The sequence below is a fragment of the Triturus cristatus genome, chromosome 4_2, assembly GCF_964204655.1.
Source record: "Triturus cristatus chromosome 4_2, aTriCri1.1, whole genome shotgun sequence".
NCBI lineage: Eukaryota > Metazoa > Chordata > Amphibia > Caudata > Salamandridae > Triturus > Triturus cristatus.
The window spans coordinates 890,986,501-891,001,333 of NC_140586.1; the positions used below are offsets into that span (position 1 = coordinate 890,986,501).

The 14,833-nt window shown below is 40.4% G+C and overlaps 1 long non-coding RNA gene across 1 annotated transcript in view; it reads right to left on the minus strand.

The window, feature by feature from the left end:
* Positions 1 to 14,014: 14,014 nt before the first annotated feature.
* The window catches only part of LOC146835361 (uncharacterized), a 189,390-nt gene continuing 188,571 nt past the window's right edge, over positions 14,015 to 14,833 (minus strand). The window contains exon 3 of the long non-coding RNA XR_014960425.1: positions 14,015 to 14,130. This is a non-coding gene — a long non-coding RNA (uncharacterized LOC146835361). The remainder of the gene's footprint in view (positions 14,131 to 14,833) is intronic.

The following is a 14,833-nucleotide window of genomic DNA, read 5'->3' on the forward strand; positions in this document are numbered from 1 at the left end:
GGTACATATCTCTATTTCAACTGCAGTAAGGTGCATTGATTAGGACAGTGTCATGTAGTAATAGTTATATTGTATGTCAGTATTATTTTAAAGATACTCAGATTTAACATTTCAAACCACCGTTAATTATTTTTTTATCCTCTTTTTTTTTCCAAAGATAACAATTTTGAATCGCAACTGAAATATTTTTTCCACCACAGACTTTAAATCTTGAGCCAACAAACCAAATCATCTTCAGCAACCTCATCCAGAAAAGCAAGTTCTACAAAACAAGTTATTTATTTACAGCATGGTTTCTTAACCTTCAATATATTAGACTAACTATCACATTGCTAAAGTTTTCCCAAAAAAACCAATATAATTATGGTTACATTTCCACATTTCAGAATTTTATTTCATGACTAAAGGATGGTATAGCATTACGGAAAGTGTTATGTGCTGCAACTTATATCAAATGTGCAATTTTTGTAGAAAAATTTCTAAAAACGCATTTCTCAACATCGTTCTGTTTTCTCATTTTTTTCTTTTATCACTTTTCCAGACACTTATTTTTCCATTCGAAAACAAATCACCTCTTAAGTGTCTACTCCAGCCTACACACCAATCCCACTGAACAAGAGTCAGCAAGAAAAGCAAATTCGAAAGAAAAAGGTATTTTTAACCAACATTCTAAGGTGCAGCAGTTTTAAAAATGTACCATGCTGTAGGGGTAACAATTTACTATTCTAACTCCAGGAAGGTGCTTCAGTAGGGAAAGTGTTGGATAGTGTTGGGGTAACAATGTACTATTCTAACTCCAGGAAGGTGCAGCAGTAGGGAAAGTGTTGGATAGTGTAGGGGTAACAATTTACTATTCTAACTCCAGGAAGGTGCATCAGTAGGGAATGTGTTGGATAGTGTTGGGGTAACAATTTACTATTCTAACTCCAGGAAGGTGCAGCAGTAGGGAAAGTGTTGGATAGTGTAGGGGTAACAATTTACTATTCTAACTCCAGGAAGGTGCAGCAGTAGGGAAAGTGTTGGATAGTGTAGGGGTAACAATTTACTATTCTAACTCCGGTAAGGTGCAGCAGTAGGGAAAGTGTTGGATGTTGAAGGAGTGCAATTTACTATTCTAACTCCAGGAAGGTGCATCAGTAGGGAATGTGTTGGATAGTGTAGGGGTAACAATTTACTATTCTAACTCCAGGAAGGTGCAGCAGTAGGGAAAGTGTTGGATGGTGAAGGGGTGCAATTTACTATTCTAACTCCAGGAAGGTGCATCAGTAGGGAAAGTGTTGGATAGTGTAGGGGTAACAATTTACTATTCTAACTCCAGGAAGGTGCAGCAGTAGGGAATGTGTTGGATAGTGTAGGGGTAACAATTCACTATTCTAACTCCAGGAAGGTGCCCCAGTAGGGAAAGTGTTGGATAGTGTTGGGGTAACAATTTACTATTCTACCTCCAGGAAGGTGCAGCAGTAGGGAAAGTGTTGGATAGTGTAGGGGTAACAATTTACTATTCTAACTCCAGGAAGGTGCATCAGTAGGGAATGTGTTGGATAGTGTTGGGGTAAAAATTTACTATTCTAACTCCAGGAAGGTGCAGCAGTAGGGAAAGTGTTGGATAGTGTAGGGGTAACAATTTACTATTCTAACTCCAGGAAGGTGCAGCAGTAGGGAATGTGTTGTATAGTGTAGGGGTAACAATTTACTATTCTAACTCCAGGAAGGTGCAGCAGTAGGGAAAGTGTTGGATGGTGAAGGGGTGCAATTTACTATTCTAACTCCAGGAAGGTGCAGCAGTAGGGAAAGTGTTGGATAGTGTAGGGGTAACAATTCACTATTCTAACTCCAGGAAGGTGCAGCAGTAGGGAAAGTGTTGGATAGTGTTGGGGTAACAATTTACTATTCTAACTCCAGGAAGGTGCATCAGTAGGGAAAGTGTTGGATAGTGTAGGGGTAACAATTTACTATTCTAACTCCAGGAAGGTGCATCAGTAGGGAATGTGTTGGATAGTGTAGGGGTAACAATTTACTATTCTAACTCCAGGAAGGTGCATCAGTAGGGAAAGTGTTGGATAGTGTTGGGGTAACAATTTACTATTCTTACTCCAGGAAGGTGCATCAGTAGGGAAAGTGTTGGATAGTGTTGGGGTAACAATTTACTATTCTAACTCCAGGAAGGTGCATCAGTAGGAAAAGTGTTGGATAGTGTAGGGGTAACAATTTACTATTCTAACTCCAGGAAGGTGCATCAGTAGGGAATGTGTTGGATAGTGTAGGGGTAACAATTTACTATTCTAACTCCAGGAAGGTGCATCAGTAGGGAAAGTGTTGGATAGTGTTGGGGTAACAATTTACTATTCTTACTCCAGGAAGGTGCATCAGTAGGGAAAGTGTTGGATAGTGTAGGGGTAACAATTTACTATTCTAACTCCAGGAAGATGCATCAGTAGGGAAAGTGTTGGATAGTGTTGGGGTAACAATTTACTATTCTAACTCCAGGAAGGTGCTTCAGTAGGGAAAGTGTTGGATAGTGTTGGGGTAACAATTTACTATTCTAACTCCAGGAAGGTGCTTCAGTAGGGAAAGTGTTGGATAGTGTTGGGGTAACAATTTACTATTCTAACTCCAGGAAGGTGCATCAGTAGGGAAAGTGTTGGATAGTCTGGGGGTAACAATTTACTATTCTAACTCCAGGAAGGTGCATCAGCAGGGAAAGTGTTGGATAGTGTAGGGGTAACAATTTACTATTCTAACTCCTGGAAGGTGCAGCAGTAGGGAAAGTGTTGGATAGTGTAGGGGTAACAATTTACTATTCTAACTCCAGGAAGGTGCAGCAGTAGGGAAAGTAATGGATGGTGTAAATGTTATGTTTTAAGAAAATAATAAATTTTTTCAGGCTAATTTTTTTGTCTTTTCTCCTTTTTTCAGATAATGTCTAGCCTGGGAGCTGCCAACTTTATTAAATCCAGGAAGGGCAAAAATTTATTAAACCATGGTGGATACATATATAGTAAGGAAAGAATAAGTTTAACTAGAAATCATTGGAGGTGTGTGCAATACTACACTACCCATTGCAGTGGCAGAGCGGTTACTGTTGATAATTTGGTTGTGAAAACCACAGAACATAACCACTCTGCCTCTGCAATGGATGTAGAAATCAGAGAGACAATAAATGAGATGAAAGCTATTGCAAGCACCTCCAATGATTCTACAGGATCAATTTTAAGAGAGGTTGCACAGCATGTCCCCAGTCATGTTGCTAGTAACATGCCTATAATACCCAATTTGAGAAGAATTATTCAGAGACAAAAGCAGGCAAGTAACATTCAATTGTCTACACCACATACTTTCTCTGACATTAGAATTCCTCATGATCTTTCTATTTCTTTTTCTGATGAACCTTTCCTTCTGCATGACAACGAAAACCCTCAGAAACGTATTCTAATTTTTAGTACCCCACGTAACCTTGCTAAGTTAGAAAGTAGTGAAATTTGGATGATGGATGGGACGTTTAAAAGTACACCCCATCCTTTCACTCAAATTTACACTATACATGCTAAAATTAACAATAGTGTAATTCCCTTAGTGTATAGTTTGCTACCTGATAAGACTTCTGCAACATACACTGAACTTTTATCAGTGATTAAAAGTAAAACATCTGCAAGTCCTCGAAAAATAATTATTGATTTCGAATTGAGCATGATCAATGTGATCACTAAAACGTACACGGATACCCAAATTCAGGGATGTTTTTTCCATTTTTCGCAGGCATTTTGGCGTAAATTACAGAAAACATCCCTAGTTGCAGAATATTCTCGGGATAGCAAACTACAATTTGAACTAAAAAAATTAACTGCACTTTGTTTTGTTCCTCCCGATAGTGTGGACGAGTACTACACTGCAATTATAGAATCTGTTTATTATACGAGTAACGAAGAAAAATTGGCACCCATTCTAAATTATTTTGAGGACACATGGATTGGACACCTAAGCAGATCGGGTCGCAGGAGGAAGCCACGATTCCATGTGGAGTGGTGGAACTGCTACACGAGTTGTTTAGAGGGAGAAGCCAAAACAAACAATGCCATTGAGGGTTGGCATAACTCCTTCAATCATACAATTGGTAAACCACATCCTAACTTCTACTCATTTTTGGAAACTTTGAAGAAGGAGCAAAGTTTCCAAGAAATGAGAATAGCACAAACACTCGCAGGTAGTCTAAACCCACGAGTAACAGTCAAAACAAGGGAAATGTCTGAGAGACTATTGGCAATTCTACAACAATTTTCGTTGTGTGTGGCTATAGACTACCTGGAAAATCTTTCTAACATTCTTTCTTTTTAAAACAATGAATTTACTTACTTTCCTGCTTTACTTAAAATTTTACTAATTTTCAAAATTCAATTGGCATACCAAGGTATTTTCTAAATTTTTTTTCAAACAAACAAGTCGGGTTATTTTTTTTTTAAAACAAATCTTCATTTCCACCAAAAAATACCAATGTATACAAATTTACTGTCCCATAGTATTTGAACAATTTTACTTTATCGGAACTCCATTAATAAAATTTACGAAAAATTCCAATTTAATTACCGTCAAAACCAATCACCAAATCTCAAACAGATTTAGAATATACAAATCAAACCATATTCCGAAATGCACTTTGCAGCTTAATCATCATTTTTATAACAATCTTGAATTTTCAAAATTTAAAAGTACGCAAATTTTTTGTACTTTGAAATGAAGATCGACAGTACTTTTTTTACTTCCTAAATAAACAAATCAACTGTCTGAACAGTAACTTTTAATTTTTAAAGAGTTACATACTTTTTATAACTAAATAAATAACTTTTAGCGACCCGACATAGGCATACATTAATGACATTAATGTGGACATGTTTAAAAACAATTAAGTAATCAATTAGTTTTCCCGCAACCTCCCCTTATTCTTTCCTGACTATATATGTATCCCTTTTAAAGGTTTATTGTACAATTACAAATGAAAATATTTCCTACCTGGCCGCAGATCAGCTTCCTGCTGCTTCCTCCTCCGATGCTCTGCAAAATGGCGTATTACGTCGACGCTCACGTCCTTACGTCATCGCGTGCATCTCAATTTATAGCGGACTACTTTTTTTAAATAATCTGTAAATAAATGTTTATATATGTAAATAAAATATTTATATTTTGTTATAAAAATGTTACTTACATTGCAAAATTTTAGAAAAATATGCTTTATTTTTTCATGATTTTTCAATAAATTAAAAATGTGAAAACAATAATTGTTTGCTGTCATTATTTTTAAAATAGTTATTTAAACTCCAAAATTGTAATTAAATAAATGTAAATTTACTAAATATGTTCCTTACCTCGACTCTATTGTCTTTTCCCTTCAAAACTTTCACTTTCTTCACTTTCTGAACCTTCTTTTCTTGTTCCGCAGGTTGTATATTCTGAGGCTGCCAAAATAAATAAAGGACAAAGACGCTCATAGACTTCAATGGAAAAGCGTGGGAATTTTTTAAAAAAAGTAAGTAATTATTGTTTTTTCAATTTTCAAACTATTATTATTTTTAAATTGGTTATTTTATTACTCTTTTAATCTTTAAAGTATTATTATTCTTTTTAAACAAAAATTTAATTTATCTTATTTTTATAATAATTAATCCAAAAATACTCTTCCATTTCTTAAAAAATAAAGTTCTCTTTTTTTGGAACTTATAAATACTCTAGTATTTACATATGTGATGACTTAAATTTTAGATAAACACTCGTGTAATATTTTTTAAAATACTCAAGTATTACAATTTAGTTACTCACTCATATTTATTTAAAGTAAAATATTAAATACTCTTTAAATTTAGAATACTACTAAATTATTTATTTATTTTAAAAAATACTCACTAATCACTGTAATATATTTAAAATTAAAGTTAAAGAAACTCATTCAATTTAGAGAAATACTCAAGTATTAAATTAACTAAGTATTAAGTATCAAGTTTTAATATTAAAAAACTCTAGTAGTAATTTAACTATCCAACAAAACATTCCTACTAGACAAAATAGCCAAGTATAAATATTAAAATACTCAAGTATTAATTTAACTGCTATCCAACCAAACATTTCTACTAGACAAAATACTCAAGTATTAATATTTTGATAAACTACTCACTTTTTTCCAATTACAATTGCTTTAATAAAAATAATTAAACAAGATATATATTTATTTTAATTGAAACACCAACAAAAAAAATGCGTTGTAATAGTATATGCGTTGTAAAAGTACTTACCATATAACATCTTGCGTTGTAAATGCATGCATTGTAAATGCATGCGTTGTAAAGGCATTTTCAAATAATGCGTTGTAAAGGTATATGCGTTGTAATAGTACTTACCATATAATGGCACGCGTTGTAAAAGCATGCGTTGTAAAAGTTTTTGCGTTGTAAAAAATGCGTTGTAATAGCATAGCGTTGTAAAAGTTGCGTTGTAAAGGTGGTTCCCCAGGCAATCTCAGACGGGACACATCTTAACTAAAGTAATTTTTGAACTAGAAAATTGGGAGTCTTGCGCCGGCATCGGGTCTATTGGCGGATATGAGTAGACGGCTTCTTGAGGAGGACTTTCCCTCAGAATGTTTCTAAGCTTCTGGAAATATGGCTATAGTTATCGAGGTGTTGAGCACCTTCCTGCACAAAAACAATCCTCAAAGGCATATTCCTCTTTCCAGGTGTGCTGAAGAATGCGGTACACTTAGAAAGAGGAAACAACAAGGAGAAGTAAAGTTATTTCTCCTCGAGGTCCCTCTGGTGGGGGGGAGCGTACAATTCTGACACATTCCCAGGTCTACCACAGTAGGTAAATCTAGGAATGTGTAAGAAGGCATCGGTGGGTGAGTGTCAACACCCACGCTCCACCCATGGAACGCCTTCCTGGCGCAGAGTCACGGAAGGCAGCGATTAGTGCTGCCTTGCGTTACTGTAGATTTATGAAGCCACGCTAGGTGCCCTTGCGTGGCTTGATACATCTCACGCAGATTTTGCGTCGCCCTTGCGTTCCCTTGCATTGCACAAGGGTGACGTAAAGCCTTGATAAATATGGGCCTGAATGATATCAGCTGTGTTTGTCTTTTGTGAGCGACAAATCCTTGGGGGCAGATTTACTACGGTTTCATGCCACGCAGGGCAGCAAGCAAAGTTGCTAGACTGCGTGAAACAGAGAGAGCAGAAATGCACCATATCTACTAAGACATGGCGCCCTGCTGTTCCCTGTTTGAGCTCCCGCACTGTGTGCTGCCGAGCACTAACATGGGCAGCCTTGTGCCCTATAAGGGTTGCCACACAACGTGCAATGATTCTATCCCAGCTGAGCGTCCTCCCTCTAGGGACCACCAAGTGAACTACACTTGATCGGTACAAATAAAACAAAAATCTGTTGCAAAACAAATGCATGTTCTAGTAAAACTTCCAGCTGACCGTCCTCCCTCTAGGGACCACCAAGTGAACTACACTTGATCGGTACAAATAAAACAAAACACTATTGCAGAACAAATGCATGTTCTAGTAAAACTTCAGACGCCACGCGACCGCTGACATTTTTAGCTTTTCTGTCTTAATTTCCCATCAAGCGGAACTCAATCAGGTCCTCCAAAAAATGAACTGAAAAAAGTCAGGTTTCATTGCTACACGAAGTGCAACAATCCACGACTGTTTTGATGATTTGAATGATTGGATACAGATAGATGCGTTTCAATAGCTTTTCTGGTTCCTCATATTACATGACAATAACGGCGACTAAACAAAATAATGACATGAATAAATGTAATGCTATATTACCAAAATATGTGTACAAATAAACAATTTTCTGATTCTTAATGCTTAAAAAGGCTGTTTTTACTCATTGCAATGAAACGAAAGTGATCGTGGCTCTGCGGTGGCTTCTGGGTATGCAAATTACCATAAAAAACAGCTGGTTGTTGTCAGACAGCCTGCCCTCTAGTAACAGTAGATGGTACTGCGCCTGCGAATTGGCGAACACGTTTAATGCTCTCTCTCTCTCTCTCTCTCTCTCTCTCTCTCTCTCTCTCTCTCTCCTCTCTCTCTCTCTCTCTCTCTCCTCTCTCTCTCTCTCTCTCTCTCTCTCTCTCTCTCTCTCTCTCTCTCTCTCTCTCTCTCTCTCTCTCTCTCTCTCTCTCTCTCTCTCTCTCTCTCTCTCTCTCTCTCTCTCTCTCTCTCTCTCTCTCTCTCTCTCTCTCTCTCTCTCTCTCTCTCTCTCTCTCTCTCTCTCTCTCTCTCTCTCTCTCTCTCTCTCTCTCTCTCTCTCTCTCTCCCTCTCTCTCTCTCTCTTGTCTAAACTATATGGGATTATTAACCAGAAGTCAAACAGAACACACACTAACTCCCCCTTTTTTTTTTAAAGTGCAACAAAAATCGGCATGGCTCCACGAGAAAAGACTGCCATGGAATCCTGCTAGAAGTGTAAGTGGAAAGAGGTACAGGAGACACAATGGACTCCTTGTTGGACCGGGTTGTACTTTGCTGCTACAGATAGTGAAACACATCTGTGAAGCTGTGCTCCACGGAGCTGACATTTGTGTGCAGGCCCAAGGAGCAGAATTCACAGGGAGGTAAACGGAACAAGCATTGGCATGCCAATAGGTCTCGCTTTTGGGACCTTTTAAGTATTTAATTATGCAGCACAATATCCTTGGTGCAACAACATCAACTGTTGCATGGCTAAAAACGTATAAGGTCCCAAAAGCGAGACCTATTGGCTATGCCAATGCTTCTTTCAATTGAAAAAGAAAGGCGACCCGAATGTCTGCGGTGCGTTGCATGGTTTCCTTTGTATTTGTGATGTATTAGCATGGATGGGGGCACCCTGTCTCCGGTCCTCCTCCTGAAAGTCTTTCCTTGTAGAACTGGAACATTCCTACTGTATGGTATATTTCCGTGTCCAGATGGTGCAGCGCTGGTAAAGTCTCTGTCAAGTTACCGTTATAATATGCGGTTTATGTCTGAGTAGCTCACACGTCTTGCTTAGTGGAATCTACCTACCTGGGTGCTTTCTGGTGATTGAGGCTGCTGCTGCGCTTCCCGCCGTCAACTGTCCCTCCCTCCCACCGTCGCTGTGCATCGTGACCGCTGTGTGGAGGGAGTTGGTGAACTACATTGCCGAGGCTCCTTCGCTCTTCATCCCGGAAGCGGACCCATTGTGTTTCGCGCCTGAAGGTGCTTATAATCCACCTCATCCCCGGCAGAGCGGGGGTCGCTCACACGTCTTGCTTAGTGGAATCTACCTACCTGGGTGCTTTCTGGTGATTGAGGCTGCTGCTGCGCTTCCCGCCGTCAACTGTCCCTCCCTCCCGCCGTCGCTGTGCATCGCGACCGCTGTGTGGAGGGAGTTGGTGAACTACATTGCCCAGGCTCCTTCGCTCTTCATCCCGGAAGCGGACCCATTGTGTTTCGTGCCTGAAGGCGCTTATAATCCAACCTCATCCCCGGCAGAGCGGGGGTCGCTCACACGTCTTGCTTAGTGGAATCTACCTACCTGGGTGCTTTCTGGTGATTGAGGCTGCTGCTGCGCTTCCCGCCGTCAACTGTCCCTCCCTCCTGCCGTCGCTGTGCATCGCGACCGCTGTGTGGAGGGAGTTGGTGAACTACATTGCCCAGGCTCCTTCGCTCTTCATCCCGGAAGCGGACCCATTGTGTTTCGCGCCTGAAGGCGCTTATAATCCAACCTCATCCCCGGCAGAGTGGGGGTCGCTCACACGTCTTGCTTAGTGGAATCTACCTACCTGGGTGCTTTCTGGTGATTGAGGCTGCTGCTGCGCTTCCCGCCGTCAACTGTCCCTCCCTCCCGCCGTCGCTGTGCATCGCGACCGCTGTGTGGAGGGAGTTGGTGAACTACATTGCCCAGGCTCCTTCACTCTTCATCCCGGAAGCGGACCCATTGTGTTTCGCGCCTGAAGGCGCTTATAATCCAACCTCATCCCCGGCAGAGCGGGGGTCGCTCACACGTCTTGCTTAGTGGAATCTACCTACCTGGGTGCTTTCTGGTGATTGAGGCTGCTGCTGCGCTTCCCGCCGTCAACTGTCCCTCCCTCCCGCCGTCGCTGTGCATCGCGACCGCTGTGTGGAGGGAGTTGGTGAACTACATTGCCCAGGCTCCTTCGCTCTTCATCCCGGAAGCGGACCCATTGTGTTTCGCGCCTGAAGGCGCTTATAATCCAACCTCATCCCCGGCAGAGCGGGGTTCGCTCACACGTCTTGCTTAGTGGAATCTACCTAACTGGGTGCTTTCTGGTGATTGAGGCTGCTGCTGCGCTTCCCGCCGTCAACTGTCCCTCCCTCCCGCCATCGCTGTGCATCGCGACCGCTGTGTGGAGGGAGTTGGTGAACTACATTGCCCAGGCTCCTTTGCTCTTCATCCCGGAAGCGGACCCATTGTGTTTCGCGCCTGAAGGCGCTTATAATCCAACCTCATCCCCCGCATCGCGGGCCCGCGCGCGGGTGGCGCCGGGCTAAGCCCGGGCAAAGGGCGGGCCGTTGTGTGGCCGTTAGGGGGCCGGAAGAGGCCGGGTCGGGTCACCCCCCTAAGCTGTAAGGATTGTGGTGAGACTGTATCATTAATGTATGGATATCGTCAGATAGATCGGATGTACATTCACGAACTGTGTCATCATTAGTACTCAGGTATTCCCTTGGTTCGTATTAACAGACACTGAGCCTTTGTTATCGCGAATCTACAAGAGTCGGACATTAGCGATATATTCTGGCGCTCCATCGGCCCTGCGCTGGTTTTGTATAAATAGATATACTATTGTTAACCCTCTTCCCTCATCCACAGTGGTTCTGATTGGCGAAATACGTGATCTGTATATTGACATGGCTAAAAATAAATCCACTATGGATAATTATTTGGTTAAAAGGGTTAGCATAATCAATAGCGAAAGAAGGAAATCTTTGGAGAAGGAGACTTCAACAGAAAATGTGTTGCTATCTTTAGATGCTAGTCCTATTACTTCTACTATAGTGGACCCTATAATTGAAGTCCCCGTAACGGAGAATTTAGCACATTCTTCTTTGGATTATGTTGTCCAAAGTCAAGCCTTACTGGAGTCCCCAAATGAGCCTGTATCCCTTCCTTCTCCTCCGAAAAGAGCTGTTAGGAAATGTAGGAAGCCCCAAAAAAAGCGGGGGAGTGTCCATCATAAGACATTGTCGGACCAATCCCAGAGAAGTATAGTGGTCCATAATGAGACCCCGACTAATAACGTCGACGAGAACTCTGTTCTTATCGGCCTTATTACTAAGATGTTTGAGGAAAAATTAGTGCTTACGGTTAAGCCCCTTGTGGAGAAAATTGAATCACTATCAAATGAAGTACTAAGATTAGGTGGCATATTAGAGAAGATAAAACAGCCCACAAAATTATCTGAGGCACCGTTACAACCTGCTCACCTTGTATCGCTGCCTGTAACTGAGGTATTGAGTTCCTCTAGTCCTATGAGTTTATTGCATGCAGCTGGTAGTAATATTCGAACTAATATAGCTCCATCTAGTAGTGAGAGGGTTAGGGTCTCAGTGCAAAAATCACATTCTGTTAATCTTCCACCAGCTTGTGAACCTTATGTCATCGTTCTTTCAAACGTCCCACCCTTAGACCCAGCATCATCTAATTTCCGAGAGGAATCTCACGATTCACTTAGAACAAAATCAGTCGCTTGGCTGAATAAAAATTGTGGCTTTCCTACAAACCTTTCTGACCAAATATTGTCCACTAGACGAGTCCCTTGGATAGGTAATGCAAGGAAAATTTATAAGGGGGACTGTGTCATTATAAATTTTAGATACCCGCAACATGTTGTAACAGTCTTATTAATAGCAGCCGCACTCGTATTGGGGGAGAATGATGTGTGCGCACACCCTTTGGTTTTTTTTTACAGCCATTTAGATAGACCAGTACAAACAATGAATAGGTTAAGACCTATGTGTGTTAATATGGGTCTGTAATTCTTACAATGTTTCAGATCTTTGCCCTCTTTAGGAATTAGACATATATGAGCCTCTGAGAAAGAGCCTGTTGATTCCCCCAGAGAGTTTAAAGAATGAAACAGAAGGAGTAATTTAGGTAATAATAATTTAGAGAAGTGGAGGTAAAATTCGACAGTGAATCCGTCAGGCCCAGGTGCCTTATCTTTTTTTAAGTGTTGAAGTGCCTCTAAGAGTTCTTGTTGTGTTGTATCTACTTCTAAGGACGATATATCGGGAAAAGTTTGCTGAGTTTTCTGTATAGTTGAAAAGAATTGTGAAAGCATATGACTTGTGGGATTCGTTTCGGGAGCATATAATGATTTGTAAAAAAGTGCAAATTCATTCAAAATTTCTGTGTCATTAAATTTTAAGATAGAATTCCCATCAAAAATAGAATCGATATATAATTTATTGTGTTTGGTTTTCAAATAATTAGCCAAAATTTTACGTGCCTTATTTTTCCCACCATAATATTTTGCGCTGGAATTCAGGAGGTAAAATGAGGCACTGTCAGTAGATTCTTTATTGAATTGCAGTTTCGCTTTTATAAGGGCATCAAGAGCATCTTTTGAATGCTCCAGTCTCTTAATATCTTGAAGCAGGGCACTCGAGCGTTTGCGAGTAATGTTACACTTCTTGGCCACGAAGCTGATAATAAAATCTCTTGCTGAGGCCTTAAAGGCGTCCCAAATAGTTGAAAAAGGGAAGGAGGTAGAATCGTTTAAGGAAAAATAGTCATCAAAGAAGGTGGAGAATGAGGAAGAGAATGCAGAATCCTGAAGAAGGGAGTTGTTAAATCTCCATCTTCTGGGCGTATTAACTTTTGGTAAAATGTCCAAATCAATCGAGACGGGGGCATGATCAGATAACAATAAAGGTCCTATGTCAGCGTGCAAAAGTGCTTGTGAAATGTTGTGGGAAACAAAAAAATAATCAATACGTGTTTGAGAATGATGCACAGGGGAATAAAAAGTATACTCTCTGGTGGTGGGGTTACACAACCTCCAGGCGTCCAAAAGTTTGTGCTGAGTAATAGCATGAATGAAGGACTTATGTGGTTTGTTAGGAATGAATGGAACTTTGGAATGTTGATCAACATAGGGATCAAACATCTGATTGCAGTCCCCTGCTAGAATAAAATTATCTTCCATGAAGAGGGCCATCTGCTGGGCAATGGAGGACCAAAAGGAGGAATCACCACCAGTAGGACCATATACATTGAAAAAGGAGACTGGAACATCCTTCAGCAGCAATTTAACATGGAGCCAACGGCCCTCTGTATCAGATTCCTTTTATATAAATTTACAATCAAGTGACTTATGACAGAGCATCATAACCCCATTGCGTTTGCCATCACCGTTAGAATAAAATATTTCCCCCACCCAACCTCGTTTTAGTTTTGATGACTCATTCTCCGTTAGGTGAGTCTCCTGTAAGAATACAATATCAGCATTCATCTTTGCTAAGTGGGTCATAACTCTCTGACGCTTGATGGGGGAATTCAGCCCTCTAATATTCCATTATACTAATCTCATCGGCATAAAAGTTCAAGAGTAAAATAAAACAAGGAGAAGGAACAACAGCAAATCGATTCAGTGAAATAATCCGAGAGGAAATACAATACAATCTGAAAAATGGTTGCCAGGGCCCAAGTGTAAGAGAGAAGACAAAGAGAAAGTAGAGAAGGAAGATAAACAAATCTATAAGAAAAAGTCAAGAAGCAGGAGGAAATATATCCGGAGCTTTGATTCAAAGGAAAAGGATAAGAAAATAAATATAGGATGAGAAGAATAAATAACAATAAGAGCTGAGAAATAATCACCTCAAGAGAAAAATCAGACGGATCAGAAAAAAGAACAGGACAGGACATGCAAAAAGAAAAGAACTCAACAACAACCAAAAGGGAAATAGAGAGAATAAATAAAAGAGAAATAAACAAAGAGAATAAGAAAACAAAAAGGATGGGGGTACAGGAGGGAAACATACCTACATAAGGAGAAACCAGGCAAAGACGGGGAAGGGGGTGGAACCACATGGAATGGACGACGCATCCAGGGATCAGCAAAGCGGAGGACCGGGAAGACATCATAAAGCAAAGGTAGGGAATCTGTGATGACAAAACAGAATCAGAGTTAGAATATTCCGTATGAAGGAACATTAACAGGAAAATTGAGGAACATTAACAGACAAAGTCTCAAAAAGAAAAACACAACAAAAACATCTTCAAGTATGCTATTAACAGGAAAGAAAAAAAACAACATGCAAACTGCCAAACATCAAAAAAGAGAAAACGAGAATTCGGTCAGCATGTCAATGAAAAAACCATATTAAACATTCAAAGAGAAGATGCAGGACCAGAAGAATCCATGACATTCGGTTTGCACGAATTGATAAAACTTTGTAAACGCACAGGATCTTCATATTTGGTGGTTTTGTTATTATATGTGACTTTAAAGAGGCATGGATGAAAAAGTCTATATCTGGCTCCTATTGAGAGCAATTCAGCTCGCATATTCAAAAAAGCTTTGCGTCTTTTGGCGGTAGCTTTACCATAGTCTTGCGCAAAATACAGGGATGAGCCAGACCATGTGACTTTAGGAGATGCTCTGTTTGCTGAGAGAACCTTTAACAGATCCGTATACTCAAGAAAGTATAAGGTGACTCCTCTAGGTCTTGGCGGGGACATAGAGTGTGCTGGAAGACGACCTAGCCGATGCGCTCGCTGAATGTTAAGGATCGTCCCCTCCGGCATATGGAGCAACTTAGGGAGGAATGACTTGAAAAATGCTAGAGAGTCTGTCCCTTCAAGA